Here is a 21,115-nt window from a genome sequence, read left to right on the forward strand (position 1 = left end):
CAGTCACATGCCAGTCCACATTCACGGACAGGCGGTGGGTTCCAACCACACTTGGCAGGGAGCAGCATAGGCACCTCGTGAGGTCCAGGGTAGGCTACAGTCACCAGTGGGAACAGCATCCCCAAGCTACAGATAGCTGTCTTGGGTCCCAGAGCCAGTGCCTTTCTTCAGGGTGCCATGGCAAGACCTCCACTTGCTCACCTGGACATTTGTTTGGGTGCAGATGTGCAGGAGGGATAAAGAGATCCAAGCAAAGGAGACAGAGAAGATGGCTCCAGAGAGCGCAGAGGGGAACCAGAGAATGCGGGACCTACAGCCAGCAAGAGGCGTTTGCAAGAGGATGGAGTGACCGCCATGAGGAGGGGAGTAAAAGGAGGACTTTCTTCTGGGAGGAATTAAGAGAAATGGCTAAAAAGCAGTTATCATGGGGCAAGGACTGGGTGGAGGGAAGGACCGCTCCCACAGGTCCAAGCTGCCCGGGTCAGAGCTTTCTAACCTGGCGCCTGGATCCCACGTGTTCCCACTGGAGGTATCTGGAGGTGAACTTGGGACCATTCCTTTTAAGTCTTTTGCTCAAAGTCTCCTTCCCACCAGCCACCTTCTTGCCTCCCAGCTGAAGTTACACGACAAGAAATCCAGGACGGCTGAGGCCACTTAATGCCCCTATGAGCTCTTTGCCACTCTTATTCTGGAACATCAAACATAATAAAAAAAAGGCGAGCAGGGATCTCTGGCTCTAAAGTTCACTAAGAGTTTTTGAACGTAAATAAGATTTGGGGGGTCTCTGAAAGTAAGTGCACATGGTGGATGAATGTGGCAGGAGGTGGCTCTCAAGGTGACAATGATCCTCCCCATGATTTATTGTTCTCCAGAAACCATGGCGGGCACCTTGGCACTACCTCCCACTGCAGGGACCAGGAGGTTGGAGCTTTTGCCACATCCAGGCCCCTTGGCCTTGGGTCCTGACTCCTGGGGTGACACTGTGCAAGAGAGCTCTGTGGACATCGCAGAGTGCAGCAGGCCTGACCTGGTCCCCCTGGGCCCTCAACACATGCTGTCCCTCACTTCCCTATGTGCGTCTCTCACCCGTGTGTGGTCCTCCTCAGTGTGCAGACTCCCCAGTGTGTCTCTCTCCCCAGTGTGCCATCCTCCCCAGGTATAGTCCTCCCCATGTGCAGTCTTCTCCAGTGTGAGATCCTCCCCAGTGTGCAGTTTTCCCCAGTGTATGGTCCTCCCCAGTGGGTAATCATCCCCAGTGTGCAGCCTTCCCCAGCATGCGGCCACATCTGCCCACAGCCTGACCTCCACACACCCTGCTCCCTGTCTTCTGCCTGACCACAGGACTGCAGCTATGGTGTTCCAGGACCTGGCAGGCCTCCTGCCTCTGATACCTCCTTGGCCCTGGCCAGCCCTGATTGTCACACATGCACACACACACACACACACACACGAACATACACAAATACAGACACAGGTATATGTGAATGCAACCCATGTACATATGAAGACACACTACACACAGGTACCACACCTGCAAAAGCATGCACATGTGCATGCACACATAGACACACACACTTGAACAAAGCCACCCTCAGGCCAGCAACCAGCCACAGGGAGATGGGGCCTGCTCCCAACCCCCAGCACATGTCCTTTCCCTGCGGTACTGGTTCTATGTCAGTATGCTGATGGAGTCCACATTGCCCATCATCGGAAGGAGGGGTCAAGCAGCCAATGAAAAGGACATGTGGGCCCTCCTGCCAGCTTCCCCCAGCCCAATCAGGCTGGCTGCCTGGACACTCTCACACACAAGGGATGACCATGCTTGGGACTGCTGCTGGAAAGACACCTGTCCTAGGCATTTACAGGTATTTTTCACATGTCACCTCTATTTATTTTCACTGCAGCCAGAAGACGGCTGCCGACAGCATGCAACGCAGCCCTTGCTCCTGCAGTGCCCTCAACACAGGTGGCCCCAAGTGGAGGCTACACTCTGGCCACACTGCCATGTCTGCCTCTGCACATGCGGCTCAGGCCACGGGTGGCCAGCCACTGCAAACCCCAGGCGGGTCACCCTCGCCTTCAGCAGCCACGGCCCACATGCTGGGGCCCTGTCCCCAGGAGTATCTCTTCTTGGACTCCTTCCTCACCATCAAAGCAGAAATGGATATGACCAGCTACTTTCACGTCCTTTACTGGAACATTCCAAGAAATTATTCTGGTTCGCTCACTGTGCTGCTGGAAGTTTAATGACATCTTCCTCTTGTAACTCCCTGCCCCAGCCTCGGTTCTGGAGGACGTGTGCCTGTGTGTCCTGAAAAATACCTACCTCTGGAAAGCGTGTCCGACAGTGAATCCAAGTCCTCTCCTAGTGATCTCCATCATAAAACAGCAAGGTACCTCATGTCTTCCCTGTGTGCTGGGCCTGAGGGCCAAAAGGATTTTCAGAACCTCTGAGGCCGGAGCCCAGGTGAGATGGCTCCCTCACGGGTACCGTGCAGGTAAGCATTCAGAGAACCATCCGTGAGAGCCTGATGTTTTCTCATCCCCCCAAGGGGACGTTTCTTAATGCATTACTGGTGTGAAATACAGAACAACAGGCACCCCAGTTATTTATCACCCCAGTTATTGCTGCCGAAATTTCTACTCAATATAAAAAATGGGAGTCAGAATATTCCTTCCCTTCTAAGGATTCAAAGTGGATGTTTATACTAATGGAAACAGCAAGGTACCTCATGTCTTCCCTGTGTGCTGGGCCTGAGGGCCAAAAGGATTTTCAGAACCTCTGAGGCTGGAGCCCAGGTGAGATGGCTCCCTCACGGGTACCGTGCAGGTAGGCATTCAGAGAACCATCCGTGAGAGCCTGATGTTTTCTCATCCCCCCAAGGGGACGTTTCTTAACACATTACTGGTGTGAAATACAGAACAACAGGCACCCCAGTTATTTATCACCCCAGTTGTTGCTGCCGAAATTTCTATTCAATATAAAGAATAGGAGTCAGAATACTCCTTCCCTTCTAAGGATTCAAAGTGGATGTTTATACTAATGGCCACATGCTATAGGAAGGAAACACAGTAAGAAGAAAACCTATCAGAAGTTGAAGGCTCACTTAAAATCCACCTTAAGCCGTTCCTCAAAAAATTAAAAGTAGAATTACCATATGATCCATCAACTCCACTTCTAAGTATATACACAAGGGAATAGAAAGCAGGGACTCTAACAGATGTTTGTACACCCATGACCACAGCAGCATTATTTCACTTAAAATCCACCTTAAGCCGTTCCTCAAAAAATTAAAAGTAGAATTACCATATGATCCAGCAACTCCACTTCTAAGTATATACACAAAGGAATAGAAAGCAGGGACTCTAACAGGTGTTTGTACACCCATGACCACAGCAGCATTATTCACAGTAGCCAGATGGTAGAAACAACCCAAGTGTCCAACGACAGACGAATGGATAAACAAAATGTCACATATCCATACAACGGAATATTATTCAGCCTTAACAAAGAAGGAAATTCTGACACATGCTACAGCATGGATGAAACTTGAAGACATTATGCTAAGTAGAACAGGATAATCACAAGATGAATATTAAACGATTTCACTTATATGAGGTATCTAGAAAAGTCAAACTCAGAGAGAAAAAGTAGAATGGAGGAATTGGGGAGAAGGGAAAGGCGGAGTTGTTTAATGGGTATAAAGTTTCAGTTTTGCAAGATGAAAAAGTTCTGGAGATTGGTTGCACAACCATGAAAATGTAACTCACGCCACAAAACTGTACACTTAAGAATGAATAAGATGGCAAATTTTATGTCATGTATAACCATAATCAAAAAATATATATTTTTCCAGGAAAAAAAATCTATTCCAACCAACATATTAGCTGTAATTTGCTGGCTATTGTACTGTATGTTGCTGTTCTCTTTAATAATTTTGACCACATATATGAAACATTTTCAGGCAAAATGGCAATAATTAGCCTCAGGATCAGAAAAGCAAATACAAGACTGAGTTCTGTTATTTCCAGTTTAGCCATTTGCACTTACATTTTCTAACAGCCACAAACAAGAATGTAGCTACACATAAGTAATTGAGCCACGAAGTAGAAATCATAACTATCAAACACAGCAGCATGGTTAACAACAGCCCGAAAGTGGAAACAACCCAACTGTCCACCAGCAGGCAACAAATAAAATTCAGTGTATCCATGCAATGGAACAGTATTCAGCCATAAAAAGGAACGCAGCACTGACACATGCTACAACATAGGTGATGAACCTTGCAGACACGATGCTAAGTGAAAGAAACCAGACACCGAAGGTTACGTATTGTATAGTTCCAATTACATGAAATTTCCAACGAAGGCAAATCCATAGAGATAGAAAGTAGATGAGTGGTTGCCTGGGGCTGGGGAAGAAGCAGAGACTGTCTGCAAACAGGTATGAGCCATCTTTTGGGGTGACAGAAATGTTCTAAAACTGGATTGTGGTGATGTTTGCATAACTCTTTAAATTTACTAAAAATCTTTAAATTGTACATTTTAAATGGGTGAACTTTCTGGTATGTAAATTACTCCTCGATACATCTGTTTTTAAAAATAATTTTAAATTTTATAAAAATTTATAAAAATATAATTACATATGTGTAATTTATATGTACATGTATATATCAACAGAAGCACAGTCAACAAATATGTTGTCTCTCTGGGTAAGAATACGAGGCAGGCTCTTAAACTGGACAGTCTGCTGCCCATCTGCCATCTGAAGAACGTAAATTCCTCCTAATCATCCCCCCAAATACCAGCACTTAGGCACTCTCTTGAGAGTTGAACCCTGAGAACGGTGCACTGGGCAGAAGATCATGGAGACATCAGATCTCTGAGAAAGGCAATCAAGGGGACAAGTTAATGATCTAATTACCCTGTGTTCCCTAAACACCGCCCCAATATTGGGCTTGATTTTCAGAAAGCAACATCTCTGCCCCACTTACTGAAGGCCAAGAACCGTCACCAGGTATTTGTGGTATAAATACCATTACAGCAGGCTATAAAAAGGTGAACTTTGGAGACTCAGAATGAGCAAGAACAAAGACACATTGGGGGGAAGGTGCATCCTGAGCAGTTTCCAGCTCCACGTCCAGACTGAGACAAGGTCCTCCCCGGTTACAGAAGCTCGGGCTGCATTAAAGGAATGGATGCTGGTCTCCTGGGACGTATTTCTCCTTAGAAAGCCGAGACGGAGAACGGGATGAATGCAGCTGTTTGCTAAGGCAGTGGTCTTTCAAAGGTCTGCTGAGAGCCTGGGGTGCAGGCGGGGGAGGGCACGGGGTGCCAGGGAGCCTCAGAGAGCCTCCAGTCGGCTGGAGCAGTCAGGCTTAAATCTGTTGTATTATTGGGCAAGGAATTTTGTTTGAAGAAAGAGTTTTTGTTCATAAAAATAGAAAACCCACCCTCACTTTATTAGAAAATTAAGTCATTTTTAAGCATGTACAACCCAGCCAGGGAGGCGCCATGTCTAGAACACAGGTCTCTGCCATCCAGCCCCTCCCTTGCAGCATTCCAGACGGGGCAAGACTGGAGCTCATTCCCAACCTCCTTGGAGCAAGCTGACGAAATACGTAACTGTAAAGGTATCATTTGTCAAATGTCAATTGGGTGTCAAGAATAAACAAGAAGAGAGAGAAGTGAGAAATGGGAGCTGCTGGGAGAAGCTCCATGAGGGGAGTCCCAGGGCAGGCACTCCTGGGCTCCCCGACGGGCGGACCTCTTGGGAGAAGTACTCGCCGCTGTCTGCTCTCGCCTGCGCCCGCTGTCTTCAGCATGCCCTCCGGGTTTGCATGCCCATCGTCCGCTCCTGCCCAGGAGCTCCTGCACAGCCAGATCCAGGGGTCTTCCCCATTCTCATCGTTTTCGACCTTGCCTGCACTGGAGGTGGTAAGTCCTGCCCTCCTTCTTGAAGACCTTCCTCTCATGGCTTTTAGCTACGCTCCCTTGATTTTTCCTCCTTCCCCACTGGTCCTTTCGCCTCGACATCCACTGCAGGATGTTCAACTCTTCTTTGAACCCACTCAGCTCATTGCAGCCCCTCCATGTTGGTGGTCCTCTGAGAGTGATCCTGGGTCCCCCTTCCCACTGACACACTCTCTCCAAGGGACTGCATTCATTCCTGTGACTTGAAACACCATGCACGTGCAGACAACCTCGCGTGCACATCTTCTGCCCAGGCTTCTCCCCACACTCCAGCCCACGTGCTCAAAGGCCGACTTGACATTAGTAGCCAGGGGCTTAGCTGCCAGCCTACAGAAGTGGCCCGCAATGAACCAGGCCTGTTGGTGTCATGGCCCTGCAGGGCCCCTCCCTCATTGAATCTGCTTTGGACCTGGGACTGGCTCTGACAGAATGTGTGGGTGTGAAGCTGGCAGTTCCTGCCTTGGCCCTCTGGGAGCCCTGAGCTGTCATGTAAGAAGCCTAAACACCTTCCTGGAGCAACCATGTGGACAGGTCCTGAGACTGCAGGGACAAAGAGAGAGGCCCTGCCACCCCGGTGTCTCAGCCACACACGACCTACAGCTGTCCCCACAAAGGTGCCAGATATGTGACTAAAATCATCTCAGATGTCCCAGCCAAGCTGCCAGCAGGCTGCAGCCACAGAAGGACCCCAATAGGATCAACCAAAGAACTGTCCAGCTCTGCCGCATCAATTCATAGAGTTTTTGCTGTTTTAAGCCACTAAGTTTGGAGTGGTGTTTTCATGCATCAATAATTAACCAAAGGATATCCATAACAGATCTCTTGATTTTCCCTTCAAACCTATTTCAACCCTATCATTTCCATCTTAGTAAATGAAAGCACTATTCTCCCAGTTGATCAAGCTGCAAACCCAGATTCCTCCTCCCCTCCCTAGCCTGCCCATCCCCCAACACACCCACACATCCCCTGGAATACACCTGCCCTGCTGCTGCCTTCACACCGCAGCCGTCCCCACTGAAATCTTGCAAAACCTTCTTTTTTTTTTTCCTTTTTGTCTTTTTTCGTGACCGGCAACGGATCGCAACCCTCAGTGTTGTGCCCGTACAGGACCGGGACCGGCAACGGAATCGCAACCCTCGGTGTTGCGCCCGCACCCTGCTCAGCCAGTGAGTGGCCGGTCTGTATGTGGGATCCGAACCCTCGGCGGGAGCGCAGCCACACTCCCAAGCGGCGCACTGTAGCATGCGCCACCGGGCCAGCCCCATGCAAAACCTTCTTAATCCTTCTCCCTCCTTTCTATTCTTTCCTGTTTCCAATCAATTCTTCACCCAACAGCTCTTGATTTTCTTAAAATGCAAATCAGATCTATCATCCTTACCTAAAATCCATCAATGGCTTTTCTTCAGTAAAACCCAAGTTCCTTATCATGGCCTGTAACTCCCCAGGTGGTGGAGACCCTCCCCTGCCCTTCAACCTTCCCTGATACACCGACCCCTCCCCGGCTTCACTCCTTCCACCTGGAGGTTCTGGTCCCCGGTGACACTGCATGCTCCCCCACCGCAGGGTTGGTATGTGCTGCTCTTTCTGCTTAGAATGTTCTTCCGTGGCTTTATAGATCAATTCAATGACCCCTCCTCTGACAGGCCACCCCTGACCCACTCCACAGCAGTAGGTCCCGACTCCTTCCTGTCCCTGCAGTGACGGGGCTCTGCTCTGGGATCATTTTTATCTTGATACTTATTAAATTATAATACTCCTTGTTGGTGTATTGTTTCTTCTAATGTATCCTTTCCACAGAATCGAAGGCCTACAGGCACACCAATATGTCTCTGTAGGTGACAACTGTAGCCCCAGTGTTTACCCAGTGCCTGGTATTCAGTAGGCACTCAGTGTTTACTGAGTAAATGAGTGGGCCTGAGACCTTACCAGTGCATGTTGAAAGTGGATAAGAACTAAGAAAAATTGGTCTCCCGGGTTAGGAATAGATTTTCAGCACCAGGTAAGGGCCAGGGTATTGGTCCTCGTCACACTGGAAGCTCTCACAGACTTTAAGAAATAGAGGATTGTCATCTTATCTTCCAGGAGCAGCATGAGAAGGAGTCACACAGACTCAAGGCCAAATACTTCAACAGCCTCAGTTTCACATCCAGAATTCAAAGGTGAGGACAGGGATCAGGTCAGCAGGCAAACCAACTGCATCCTCCCATTTTTAAAAATTACAAATTTTGCACCTCTGAGAAGCACCAGATGACTCTTCCCAAATACGAACACGTGGTTTGGTCAAAGCACAAGCTGCCAAGCGCTGGAGGCTCAGGGCTTCGCTGTCTGCAGGACAGGGATGAGGCGCGCAGGGAGACGGAAGGAGCATGCACCCGTGAAGCAGCTGCTCTCTACACGAGAGACTCCCTTTCCCAGGAAATAGATGTTGTCCTTGCATAAGACTTCATTTAAAAAGCTACAGTGGTCACTTACTAAAAATTAATAAGGCGGGGGGTGAGGGTAGGGCAAAAATAAAGCCCTCCTCTTAGAGTTGATGTGATGATAACATGAGATAGATGTGTAAAAAGTTGAAGAGTTATGAATATGAGGGTACTTCAAAAAGTTCATGGAAAAATAGAATTAAAAGATAATACGAATCTTTCCATGAACAACTTTTTGAAGACCCCTCATATATTTGTAACAGGGTCTCAGCTGAAACTAAATTGGATTTCCACTCTGGCCAGTGGACGAACTGGCACCAGGCGTCCATGTGCATGACTTTGTTTTGTTGATCACCTGGTGGAAAAGGGAAGGGATTTTGTGACAGGTCCCCAGGGGAGAGAGACATTGGAGGAGGGCGATAGCACCCAGCTATGTGCAGACAGGATGCGTGGGAAACCAGAGTGGCGGGAACCGTCTCTAAGAAAATTCTTGTGAATCCTGGGGCCCACATGACAATGGAGAAAAGTCTGGTGGAAAGAGATACCCCCCACACACCCTGTGAGAGCTGGAATTGCTCCAGCAGAGCAGAGCTTTCAGGGCACGGGGCAGGAGCAGGAGCGGGCCTGCAGCAGACCTCGGACAGATGCTGGTGGATGACTGAGGCTGGCAGAGGCAGGCCAAATGCACCCCTGAGCAGAGTGGACCAGAAACACTGGCAACGGGACAAGTTAGAGATCTTAAAGCAACAGAGAGCAAAGCAGCACAGGGTGGAGCCAGGAGCCCTGTGAGGCCATGCAATTCTGGTAGTAATGTCATGGTGGCCTCTTCTGAGCAAGCGTCTGATGGGGCCTGCAGATGTGGGAGCTACACATTATTTTTGTTTTGGAAGCATAAAGAAAGCTGCTTTGGGAAGGAAACAATACACTCATTAACCTGGAGCTAGGCTGATCCAAAATCAATACCTGCTGCCTTATTACTCAACTCCAGATGACCCATCAGCCCCAGAGGCCTCTTGTCATTGCTCAGTGACAGCACTGAGTAGTGACAGGTTGCCCCATCGGCAGCACTCCCTCTCGTGGCCATGGTCCTGAGTCTCCCAGGCATGCTCGGCTGCTCCCCAACCCACAACAGATGCCACGGGCAGCTCCCCAGACCTTGAAGCCGTCGCTGCCTGAGAATGACCAGCCGCTTCCAGCCAGGAAGCTGTTTCTCCGGAAATGCGTTGCCCCTTTGGATTTCACATAAAGCAATCGTATGTCTGTAAACCCTGGTGTGTGTAGGTGTAAATAAGATCTTGTTTCCCAAGGGAGTCCACGGCAATAGAAATATTTATGTTTCTCTGCCGATCAGTGGTCTCTGCTGCTTGGCTTCCCCAGTCCTGTCTGATGGCCCAGTAGGGCTGCAGGGTACCTGCCCTCCTGGCTCACGTGCACCTGTGCCAAGGCGCTAATCTCACCACATTCCCCTGCCCCATGTCACATGCCCCCGAAACCCAGTAACTGGATGCACCACTGGACTGCATTTCCCAGCCTCCTTCATGGTTAGATGGGGCCTTGTGAACGTTCTGGCAAACAGCATGTGGGCAAGTGCGTGGGCCCACATTGAGGCCTGGCCCTGAAGCCTCCCGTGGGATCCTGCACTTTCTTTCTCCTCATCTGCTGCCTGGATTCAGAGAATTCAGCAGAGGACCCCAAGGCCATCAAGGCCTGCAAGGCCATGCAAAGGAAGGAGAACAGGTATCTGAGTAACCCAGTGGATGACTAAACTTGGGGGATGTTGATGGGAGCCGGTGACACTGTCAAATACAAGAGCACTTCAAATAGCTCATGGAAAAATAGAATTTAAAACTAATACAAGGGCCGGCCCGGTGGCGCACTGCTACAGTGCGCCGCTTGGGAGTGCGGCGGTGCTCCCGCCGAGGGTTCGGATCCCACATACAGACCGGTTCCCGCTCACTGGCTGAGCGAGGTGTGGGAGCAACACCAAGGGTTGCGATCCCGTTTCCGGTCCTGGTCCGGTACGGGGGCAACACTGAGGGTTGCGATCCGTTGCCGGACACGGAAAAAGACAAAAAGGAAAAAAAAAAAAAACTAATACAAAATTTTCTGTGAATCTTTTGAAACATGCTTGTACATCCTAGCATCTGCCATGTACTTACAAGGGACTCCTGAAACCTGTGCTGAGTGGACTAGGTAACCAAGAGAGGAGAAAACAGAAATCCCCTGCCAGGAGAATTGAGCCCTGAATAGCTCTGTGCCACAGACATGCAAATAATGTCCACCGAGGGTGACAAATGTCAGGCCCATTCCTGAAGCTGATTTGGTGACTAAGGGACCTGGCGGCAGCCCCAGGAGTACCACTTCCACACGTCCCTGAAACACGCAGCCTGAAGGACATGCTCAGCTCTTAGTGAGTACGTGTGAGGCCTGGAACAAAGTGCTCTGCCTGAGCAGGTGGGCACAAGCTCAGCACCGTCACTCTGGCGAGGGCACCTTCCCTAGGGAGAGTGCTCAGTCACAGCATGGAGCTCAGCTGGTTCCAGCTGGCAAACCTCCACCAGCCCCCACCACTCACTGTCCTCACCTCACCTCCAGCCCAGGCAGCCCAACCTTCAGACCACAGACTTTGTCAAGGTTACACACACAACATACAGGCCCAGCCCAGTGGGGGAAGGGCAGCCACCCAGCACTCCCAGCCAAGCCCCGTGACACAACTTGTAGAAAGCAATTGCTGGGACAGAGCAGGTGGCACTGTGCAGTAAGATTGACCCGGTGCATTGAGGGTGTCTGGAGCATCCATGTGTACAGGCTGCTCTGAGTCCTGGGGGTGCAGAGATGAAAAGACCCTTGAGGGGTTTGCAGCTGAGAGGGGGAACCTCACGAACAGACCATTGCAACATAACACGGTCAAGCACCTATGTGACTAGGCATCTGTGTGCCCTGTGTCACGGGAGCACAGAGGAAAAGAGCACACCTAAGTCTGCCTGCAGGCAGTGGGGAGGCTTCTGGGGAAGGGTTGGTGTGTGCTGTGAGTGCCCTGCCTGCCTGGCCTGGGAACTCATGTTCCAGCACACTCTGCAGCCTGGCTCTGCCATAGTTCCCAAGTCTGGCCAAGGCACGCTCAGTCTACTCTTGGGGCAGGGAAGAGAGTTTGGGAATTGATTGACATCCTACCTGTGGAGCAGAGCTCAGCCAATGATGGGTAGAAATGGGGAGGTCAAAGGGTAAACATCCCAGCTTCTTAGTCTTCAGAGGGGACAACACTGAAGCCATTTCTGCACTTGCCCCAAGGTTCCCAGGGGGCTGAGCCTGATGCCTAGTGGTAACGGCTCATCATCACGCACTGTGCACGTGCCCTGTCTCACTCCCCACACCTGCCAGCACTTCCTGGAACCACTCTAGAAGGAAACCCCTGGACTCAAGTCCTTATCGCAGGAACCCAGGTTAGCTCAGAGGAAACACCCAGAAGAAGAGCAAGAACGTCAGCCATGGCTGGGGCCCCAGCTGCACTCAGGTGTCCATCAACAGAGCTGCAACACTGCTCAGCAGTAGGAAGGGGCCAAGTATTGACACGAGCAACCTCCCACACGTGTGCAGGCTCTGTCTGCAGATGCTGTGGCCAAAGGCCCACGGATGTTCCTGTTCTTCTCCAAGGAAGCAGGGTGGCAGAGAGCTTGGACACTGGCCTCCGAAGTTAGGTGCTTTGGGTCCAGATGTGAGCACGCCTCAACTAACTCACCTATGCAGCGGGCACAATAGCAGCACCTTCCTGAGTGCTGGAGAAGCCCCAGTGGACCCTGCATGTAAAGCATATTGCACAGGGCCTGCCCGTGGAGAGCCCCCAACACACACCGGTTACTACTGTTGATGTTATCGCTGGGTAAGGAAAAGCCGGGTAATTATAAAGCCAACAGGAATCCGGCCCCAGTCTTTGAGGACATCCATGCCTATGGTAGTTCAGGCTTCATGACTGCCCAGGCTGCTTCGGTCAGTCCCTTCTCTGCAGTCTGTGAAGGAAGTCCTGGAGCAGCTGTGGTCCTCCTTTGCAGAAAAAAATAAAACACAGACTACAACCCTAATGGCTTCTATAAATAGCAAGTGGCTGTGCAATCCAGGGGGCTACAAGGCAGGAGCTGAAAAGAATGCAGTGTTTGAATTTCGTGAACAAGATGTCGCACTAAAGGAGCCAGCCCCGGATGCAGACGGATGCTTGCCACCAGGTAAAGTTCAAAGATGGTGAGTGGTAGAGATCAAGATGGTGACAGTCCTCTGAGGGTTAGTGACAGGAGGGGAGCCTCTGGGGCCTGAAATGTTGTTTCTTGGGCTGATCACACACGTGCGTTCACCTCGTTGATATTCACCACACTGTACAACCCTGACGTGTGTCTTTTTCTAGATGGAAGTTAGTTATAGTTAGATAGAGTTCCCCCAAAATGCAATGACCCATATGCTGTAACCTGGGGGACTATCCTGAGACAAACAGAGAGTGAGAACAGCATATCACAACACTGTGGATAGCAGAGGGGCTGTTCTGTGGGCCAGTGCTGGAATAGCTATGTGTGCCGTTCAGACATTTGCACACTTCTGCGCTGGCCCTCCCGGCCTGTCCCCAGCCCCTTCTCTGGGTCACCAGCCCACATGTTGCTTTCCAACCCTCATCACTTCCCACCACAAAGGGGACACCTGGCACCGCAGGGGACTTTGAGCACAGCCCGCAGTGCCTGGACACCATCCATGCCCATGTATTTGTGGCCCCCACCTTGAGGGTAGCAGCATTTATAAAATAAATAAGATAAAAATTTAGATTTTAAAAACAAACAATATACACCAGTCTATTAACTGTGGTTGCCCCGGAGGTCTGACTGGTGGAGAAATGTTGACTTCTTCAATTGAAAAAAAAAAAAAAAGATAATTATTTTGTACTTTCTGCCAAGTTTTTGCAGTGTTTTTCAAATTAAAGAAGAAATAAATCATTGCTTTAAATTTTATACACAATGTAGATATTTTTTAAAACTCAGTGGTACCAAATCAGTCTAAGCAACTCCTGAGAAAGTTCTGCTCACCCTAACTTCAGTCAAGAAGCCTTAAACTCCTCCCTTAGATCTCGAGAAGGCCACTCAGGGCAGAGTTTCCTAGTCACGTACATCTTACATGAATTTGAGTCCTTCATTGTCTCAAACTGTTATGCAGGTGGTTGGTCACGTTTGCTTAGGCTTATATGGTCTACCCTTGACTTGTCTGTAAGATCCTGGGGCCAGATTCCAGAATATGCCCTTTTCCATGGATCTCTGCTCTCTCAGATTCTTATAGCCTCTGACACCATTTCAGAAGGGTCTTTAACAAAAGTGTCTTTATTAAACCCTCACAGGATCATTAGGAAACATGTTATTTTTCAGAGATGTCTATGCTATGTATGCGCAAATCTGGGTATATGTGCATATCCCACCCCATTTTCCCCTCATGATGTGACCCACACTCCTCCCCCTGGTGGGGGGTGTCTTTGTCCCTCACCCAGGAATCTGGACAGTATGTGCACATGGGGAGAGTATGGCAAGAGGGATGCTGTGGGATGGCCAAGCCAAGTTCATAAGGAGCATGTAGCTTTCTCTGGGCAGTCTGAGGACTCACCCTAGGAACCCAGCCGCCACGTTGTGAGGAAGCCCAACTAGCCCATGCAGTGAGGAACTGAGGTCCCAGCCTACAGCCCACTCACCTGTCAGACTTAAGAGTGAATGACCACTCTGATGTCCCAGCTGAGACCCAGACACGGTGGAACCCAGAGGAGCCATCCCCACTGTGAAGTCTCAAAGCCTTGACCCCATGATCCAAGTTTGTTTCTCACCCTAAATTTCCAAGTAGCTTATCACCACCCCAGTTACCAATACCTCTTGTCCACAGAGCAGAGGTGGCACACTGGCAGCATCCTCAAGCATGGAGAGACCCCTTTTCTACACCAACAAGCCTGGGACTTCCCACCTCCACCCCAGCATGCCCTGTTAGTGAGCAACACTGTGAATGTCGTGCAAAATTCAGGCACATTTCAGGAAGTAGGTCTGAAAATCACTCACTCTCCCTGGCGGCTCCTAAGAGCTGTGCTAACCGTGATGGAAATGTGTGCCCCTCAGTTCTCACAACCACCCTAATAGTTCAGTATGACTCTCTCCATGCAGAGGAGGATGGAGACCTGAGAGGGCAGGTGGCCTGTCCTCGGTCACCAGCCTCCCCAGGCAGAAGCTGGCCTGGAATTCTAGCATCTGCATGCCCCTGGAACCCAGCAAGTTCCCTTAATGACCCTCTGCTGCCGGCTTCCAGATGTCTGCGTGGCCTGCAGCCCTCCCCCGGCCCCACCCCATCCCCATGGCCCACAGAGCAGTGCAGCCTGGCAGCTGGCAGCAGCAGCTGTTTCTCAGCTGTGGGCAGTGACGGAGAGCTGCAAGGCCACCTCTCACCGGCTCCATAAAGCGCACCTGGTGCCCATCCTGGTCAGGCAGCTCCCTTGACAACAGCTGCCTGGCAACTGGAGTCCACCTAGCTTCACTGAGTGATGGCCAAAGAACAGTGCCTGGAAGCTCTTCTCCAGAGCTGGCCCAGAGCAGACCAGCCCTGTGGCTCAGCACTGCATGGGACTCTGGATCTCAGTGGGGCTGCAAGCAGCCCAGGTCAGCCTGGACTACACTGTTTTGTCCAGTCCACAACCATCCAAGTCCTCCAAGTCCTGAGCGGTCCTCCAGGACATGGGCAGGGTGATGGGGAGGATGCAGGCTTTGAACTTGACCACCTGGTTTGAAATCCCAGATGCCATCACTCACTGTGTAAGCTCAGGAAATGCAGTCTTGCCGAGCTCCATTTTCCCATAAAATGTAGCCAATCCATTCATCTGTGAGACGGAGCAGCTCAGACTTCCTCAAGGGCCTCTAAAAGATTAAAGGAGTTTATGTAGAGTGCCCGGCAGGCCTGACACAAGGCAGACAGCCCTTTCCTGGACATTGGGATGAGTGTGTGTGCACACCTGTGGTTGTGCATGTGCATGCTAAGATGGACCTCCTGCCATGGCCCAGGCACCCACCCTGCATGGGGACCTCCCCAGGCAGGTGTCCCCAGGCCCTGCCTTCCCCTGTGACAGGCCTGGTGCCCCTATTGCTCCTTTCCACCCACCCCAAGAAGACTGTTGGCTACATGGAGAGGGACTTTTGATGACCTGGCCTCTCTCACTGCAGGGTTCAGTCAACCAAAGCCCCCAGTGACAAGCTGGGGCCCAGCCATGTGGCCATGAGTCTCTGATTCTCTGGGGGCCACGGGGCTCTCCAGAAAGAAGCATCAGCCCAGGACGGGGTGAATGTGAGGATTTTACAGAGAAAAGAAGAGCAAGCCCCGTACTTTGAAGTTTGGGGTCTCCTGCAGTCAAAATTCCCATCCGCTCTGGCTCAAGCCATCAGGGAGGCCTGGGGGAGTTGACGCAGTGCCTCCCTGTGCCGTGGTCAGTCACACTCCCCAAGGGTGCCTCTCAGCCCTCAGCACAGGTTTGCAAGTGAGCCGCTGAAATGTCCCTCTGTCTCCTTAATTAGACAGAGTCTTTGGGGGCTTTATTTGCCTCCCACAGTTTCCTTTTCCTTTTTGCAGCTTTTCTTTGGCCCCTGCCTTCCTTTTAAAACAGGACATTTGAGCACTGGAGACCACTGAGATGCTTCCGGATATCAACAACCCCTGGGTTGCCCTGTGTGCATGTGTACATGTGCATGCATGCAGCTGTTTGTGTGTGCATGAATGTGCACATGTGTTTACATGCTTGTGTGTGTGCATGTATGTACATGCATGTGGGTGTGTGTGTGGTGGCTTTGTGTGCACACATGAATATCCATATGCATCTCCAGGGACAGAGTCCATGGCTTCAGTCATTTTCTCTTTATCTGGGGACGCCCAGATAGCTGGTAAAACATTATGTCTGGGTGTGTCTGTGAGGGTGTTTGGGAAAGAGATTAGCATTTGAATCAGACAGACTAAAGAATGTTCTCACCAATGCAGGCAGGCAGATCTGATACATTGAGGGCCAGAACAGAACAAAAAGGTAGAAGAAGGGTCAATTCTCTCTCTGCTTGAGCTGGAACTTCCATCTTCTCCTGGCCTTAGGCAGCAGCCCTCCTGGTTCTCGAGCCTTCAGACTACACTGGACTTACACCATGGACTTTCCTAGAACTCCAGCTTGCAGAGAGCAGATCCTGAAACTTTTCAGCCTCCATAATCGTGTATGCCAAATTCCATAATAAATCTCTCTCTGTACGCGTGCACACACACACACATCAGACAGGTGAGGCCCACAGTGTCTGCTCCAGCAAAGAGCCCTCCCAGCACAGGCTTCAGGGAGGAGGGCTGCTGATGTATTCTGGAGGAGAAACAGTGTGTGGTAGGTGGGGAAGCTGGGGAAGAATTTCTGGGGAGGGTCAGCATGTGCACAGGCCAAGAGGGCCAAAGGTCAAATAGTGCTGGGGTAGGCCACGGCCCCGGGCTGATGCGTCCCATGGATGTCCAGCAGGAGCACACTAGCCCATGGGCTCTGAGCTGGTAGTTGTCTGCCCTCTGCTCCCCCCAGCAGCAAGAGAGGCCCATGTGGTCATTTCACCCCGTGTGTCAGCTCTCTTCTAGGGGCTGGGGCAGCAGGTGACCCCAAACACATCATCCTGCTCTTTGGGGAGTTCCATCCTGGGGAGGGGGATATGATTTCCCCTCCTTCACTTCTCAGATGAGGACCCTTGAGGCTGACTGTCAGCACCCCACCCTGCGCTCTCATGGAGCTGCTTCTCCCAGAGCCCGCAGCCTCATGACCCCTTCCCAGACAAAACCATCGGAAAAACAGTAAAATCACTTCAGCATACGGAGAGGGGCAGACATCTGACTGCACGTGCAAAATCCCCTACTGCATGTTGCCACAGATCCTGTAGCAGTTCAGGTTGTACCTGGGGAGGTCTGATAGGCGGGTGGCCATGGGGGACAGCAGCCTCCCTTCTGCAACACTGAGGCCCAGCCTGTGTCCCTGCGGTGCTTTGTCTCTCTGAACAGGCCCTGGGAGCTCTTCCAGGGTGATTGACAGGCTTGCAGAACAGGCACAGGGTTCTCCATCCATGGGACCAGACACTCCTCTGCCCATGACCTCCAGACAGCACGTGCCCCACTCCCACTTGAGTGCACAGAGAAGAGTGTGCCTGTGACAGACCTGGTGCTTTGCGCACACGTGCTCTGTGCACCCTCTTCTCCACTCTTCAATCCAGCCCAGTCTCACTGCCCCCTCACCTGCCCTTGCCGTGAAGCGCAGTGTGGACCAGCCAAATTCCAGTGCGATGGCCCATGGCACAGAGCCGCCTGGCCCGTGGGCTTGGCAGAGGCAGGGCTGGGGCCGCATGGGTGCTTAAAACGGCTGCTTCGCCCACCCCAGCTGAAAGAGCACACGCTGACATTCTTATCATAGTTGAAAGGGGTCCAGGCTGACTCTCCCGGGCGGCAGCCGCAGCCGGCTCCACCCAGGCCTCCCTGCATTCCTCACACCCAGATCACAAGCACTTTCTGCAAGAGCCGAGAGCCTGAGCTGCAGGGCGCCCAGAGCTCCCGCGTCCCACGGGGAGGGGTATCGGTGTGGCCTCTGTCAGCTGGCGGCTCCATAATCGACCATGATATCACCCTCACTGCTGAGACAAGGAAACTGAGGCTGAGAGTGCCTGTGGCCTGCCGCACTTCATTCCAGTCTCCTGACTCCTGAGCAAGTTGTCTTCACAACTAAAGAGTCTGTTTTGGGAAATAAAAATGAATGAAAATGTTTTCCTCACGGCATGAGCACACAAATGTGGACTCTGACATCTGACCCTCCCCCAGTGACAGTGGGGTTTATGGGCTCCCTGGAACCTGCGCAGGCTGGCTGCTTCCACCAAGGACATGTGGTAAAAGCAGCACTGGGTGGCTTCCATGCTGGGTCCCAGGGCCACACAACTCCTACCTGGTCCACTAATATGCACTCCAAAGCACTAGGCCATCACAGAAGGTGGACTCCCCTGGGGCCTCCACGCCTTGAGGAAGCCCAAGCCACATGGTGGTGCTCCCGTCAGCCACCCCAGGTGAGCCCAGCCTCAGTGAGGTCCCAGCTCCGGTGGCCCTGGATCTGCAGATGAAGCTGCATCCCAGATGATTGCAGTCATCAGCCATGGAGTCACCCCCTGGGTGAATCTTCTAGCAGCCCTGCCTGAACTCCTGAGCACAGAACCCACAAGCACATGCAGTGGGCATTGTTTCATGCCACTAAGTGTGGGATGACGGTGACTCAGCACCAGATCACTAGCACTGTGTCTGTCTGCAAGGGAAACACAGTTCCGGATTCCTCCAGTGAGCATGGTCCTCCATCCCATGCTCTCAACAGCTGGGCCTAACCTGGGGTGTGTAAGGGACAGTCCTGGGTAAGGACTGAGGAGCGAGTGACGGAGGGAACGAATCCATACCCACACTCAAGGAGGCCAGAGTCAAGAAAGAGGAAACAAACCCACTAATCACCCGTCACCCCACCAGAGCCCCAGGCCATGCCCTGGCCATGACTAGGCTGGGGCCAGGGGACCTCAGCCGCTATGGAGGCCGTGGGCTGGTCAGTGAGCTTACCAGGCATGCCAGCCCCCGCCCCGTGGTGGACACCCTCAGCCTGGAGCTGGAATCACAGACTCTGTTAAAGCAGGGCTGGCAGCCTTCCGGGGCAGAAGAGGGGCTGTGCTGGGTGAGTCCTACAATCTATGGTGCCCTTGGGGCTCTTAGACCAGAGCAAAGTAGGAGACCTGCCAGGCCTCCCCCTCCAAGGACACCAAAATTATCCTGTCACTCACTCCCCAGATGCTGTAAACATTATGAAACAGGGGAGAATCTCTTTGAAGTCCAAACCGTGTCTCCCACAGAAAGGTGCTCTCCAGCCAAGCAGCTCTTCACAGGGCAATTAAGATGTTGTCTGCAGGTATGGGGCTATTTGCAGGGTTTGCTGCGGGGGTTTTGCTCGGGGGGTCAGCTTTCTGGGGCCTGCCAGGAGTCCAGGCACAGCCTACAGTGGCCAGGAGCCCTGAGGCAGGGGGCTGGGCAGAGGGAAGGCTGGGGTGGGGGGTGGGGGAGCCAGCGCAGGTCCAGGGAGGCTGCAGACGCTCCCTCCTGCCCCCGCCCCCACTGCTGTCCCAGGCCAGGGCACACCTGAGCTGTGTGCTTTGATGTCCTGCCTTTGCAGACAAGCCTTCTTAGCTCTCAGTGAAACTGTTAGAAGTGATTCTTAATGTGCCTTTTATCAGAGACCAGAGGAAGGAGTTGAAAGGAGGAGCCGGGGGTTTTCAAAGAACCTGCAAAACTGAGGAGGGGAAGAAAAACCACCTCAAGCCTTGAGAGGAAACAACAAATGTCTAGAGCCTCCCCAGGCCTAGGGGCCACGTTCCCCTGGCCTGTGATGTGTGGGGAGGGGGACGTGGGGGAGGTGCAGCTAGAAAACCTGCTGGATTGCAGCTTCACGTTACCACAGTGCTGGGGTGTTCTTCGTTTGGGGGTTTGAGATGTGGTTTCATTCGGATCCTGACAGAAATCTAATTACAAAAGCCGAAAGGGCAGGTTCTGTCGCCCTGCATCCAATCACCACCCTGAGCCTGCTGCTCTGCCTGGGACCTCCTGGCGTGTAGTCTCGGGCTCTGCAGGTGAGGTGCAGGTACCCCAGGTGCGTGCAAATGCAAAATGAGAGCAGAAAGCTGAGGTGTAGACCATCCCTCACAGGCACTGATCTGCAGACAAGCAGCGAGTCTGGACTCACTGAGGCCCTCCAGCCGCCCTGGGAGGATGGTTTACCAAGAATTACATATATTGATATTGCTGTGCAACCATCACCACCATCCCTCCCCAGAGCTCCTTTGATCTTGCAAAACTGAACCTCCGTTCCCATTAAACAGTAACTTCCCACCCTCCCCTCCCCACCTCATCCCCAACCCCTGGAAACCACCATTCTACTTTCTGTCCTGTGAATTTGGCTGCTCTAGGTACCTCATACAAATGGAATCATACAGTATTTGTCCTCTTAGCGTCTGGCTAAAAGTAGAAGTATTTTTAAAGACATTTCAATCAAATTGGTGCAGTCACCCTTTTTTCTTTTTTTCATTTAAAATACAGTAAAAATAATTATTTCAGTCCAAGAGTTCTAAGACGTATACATTGGTGTAACCACCACCACAATTAGGATACAGAAAAGTTCCATCCCTCAATAAAAACTCCCCTGCACTTGCTTTTCATATTCACACCTCCCCCGCAACCCCTAGTCACTTAAAACTATAGATCTACTCTTTGTCCTTATGGTGTGCCTTTCCAGGAATGTCATGTGCGTGAACCATGCAGTAAGGAGCCTTCTGAGGCTGGCTTCTTCTGCTCAGGGTAATGCCTTTGAGGTTCATTCCTGTTGTTGTGTGACCTGTAGTTTGATCGTTTTATCACTCAATAGTAGTCCACTGTGCTTGAATACAGTATTTGTCCTTTTATGCCTGTTTCACTGAGTGTAATGCCCTCAAGGTTGATCCATGTTGTAACATGTCTCAGAATTTTCTTCCTTTTTGTGGCTGAATAATATTTCATTGTATGTTGTTTTAAAATGTGCCCACGATTTGTTTCAATCACATTTGGTAAGACAGGAAAACCCAAAAATGACTGTCATGAAGGAGACAGTTAATATTCACAGATCCCTA

Source organism: Galeopterus variegatus, unplaced genomic scaffold, assembly GCF_000696425.1.
Source record: "Galeopterus variegatus unplaced genomic scaffold, G_variegatus-3.0.2 Scaffold564, whole genome shotgun sequence".
Lineage (NCBI taxonomy): Eukaryota > Metazoa > Chordata > Mammalia > Dermoptera > Cynocephalidae > Galeopterus > Galeopterus variegatus.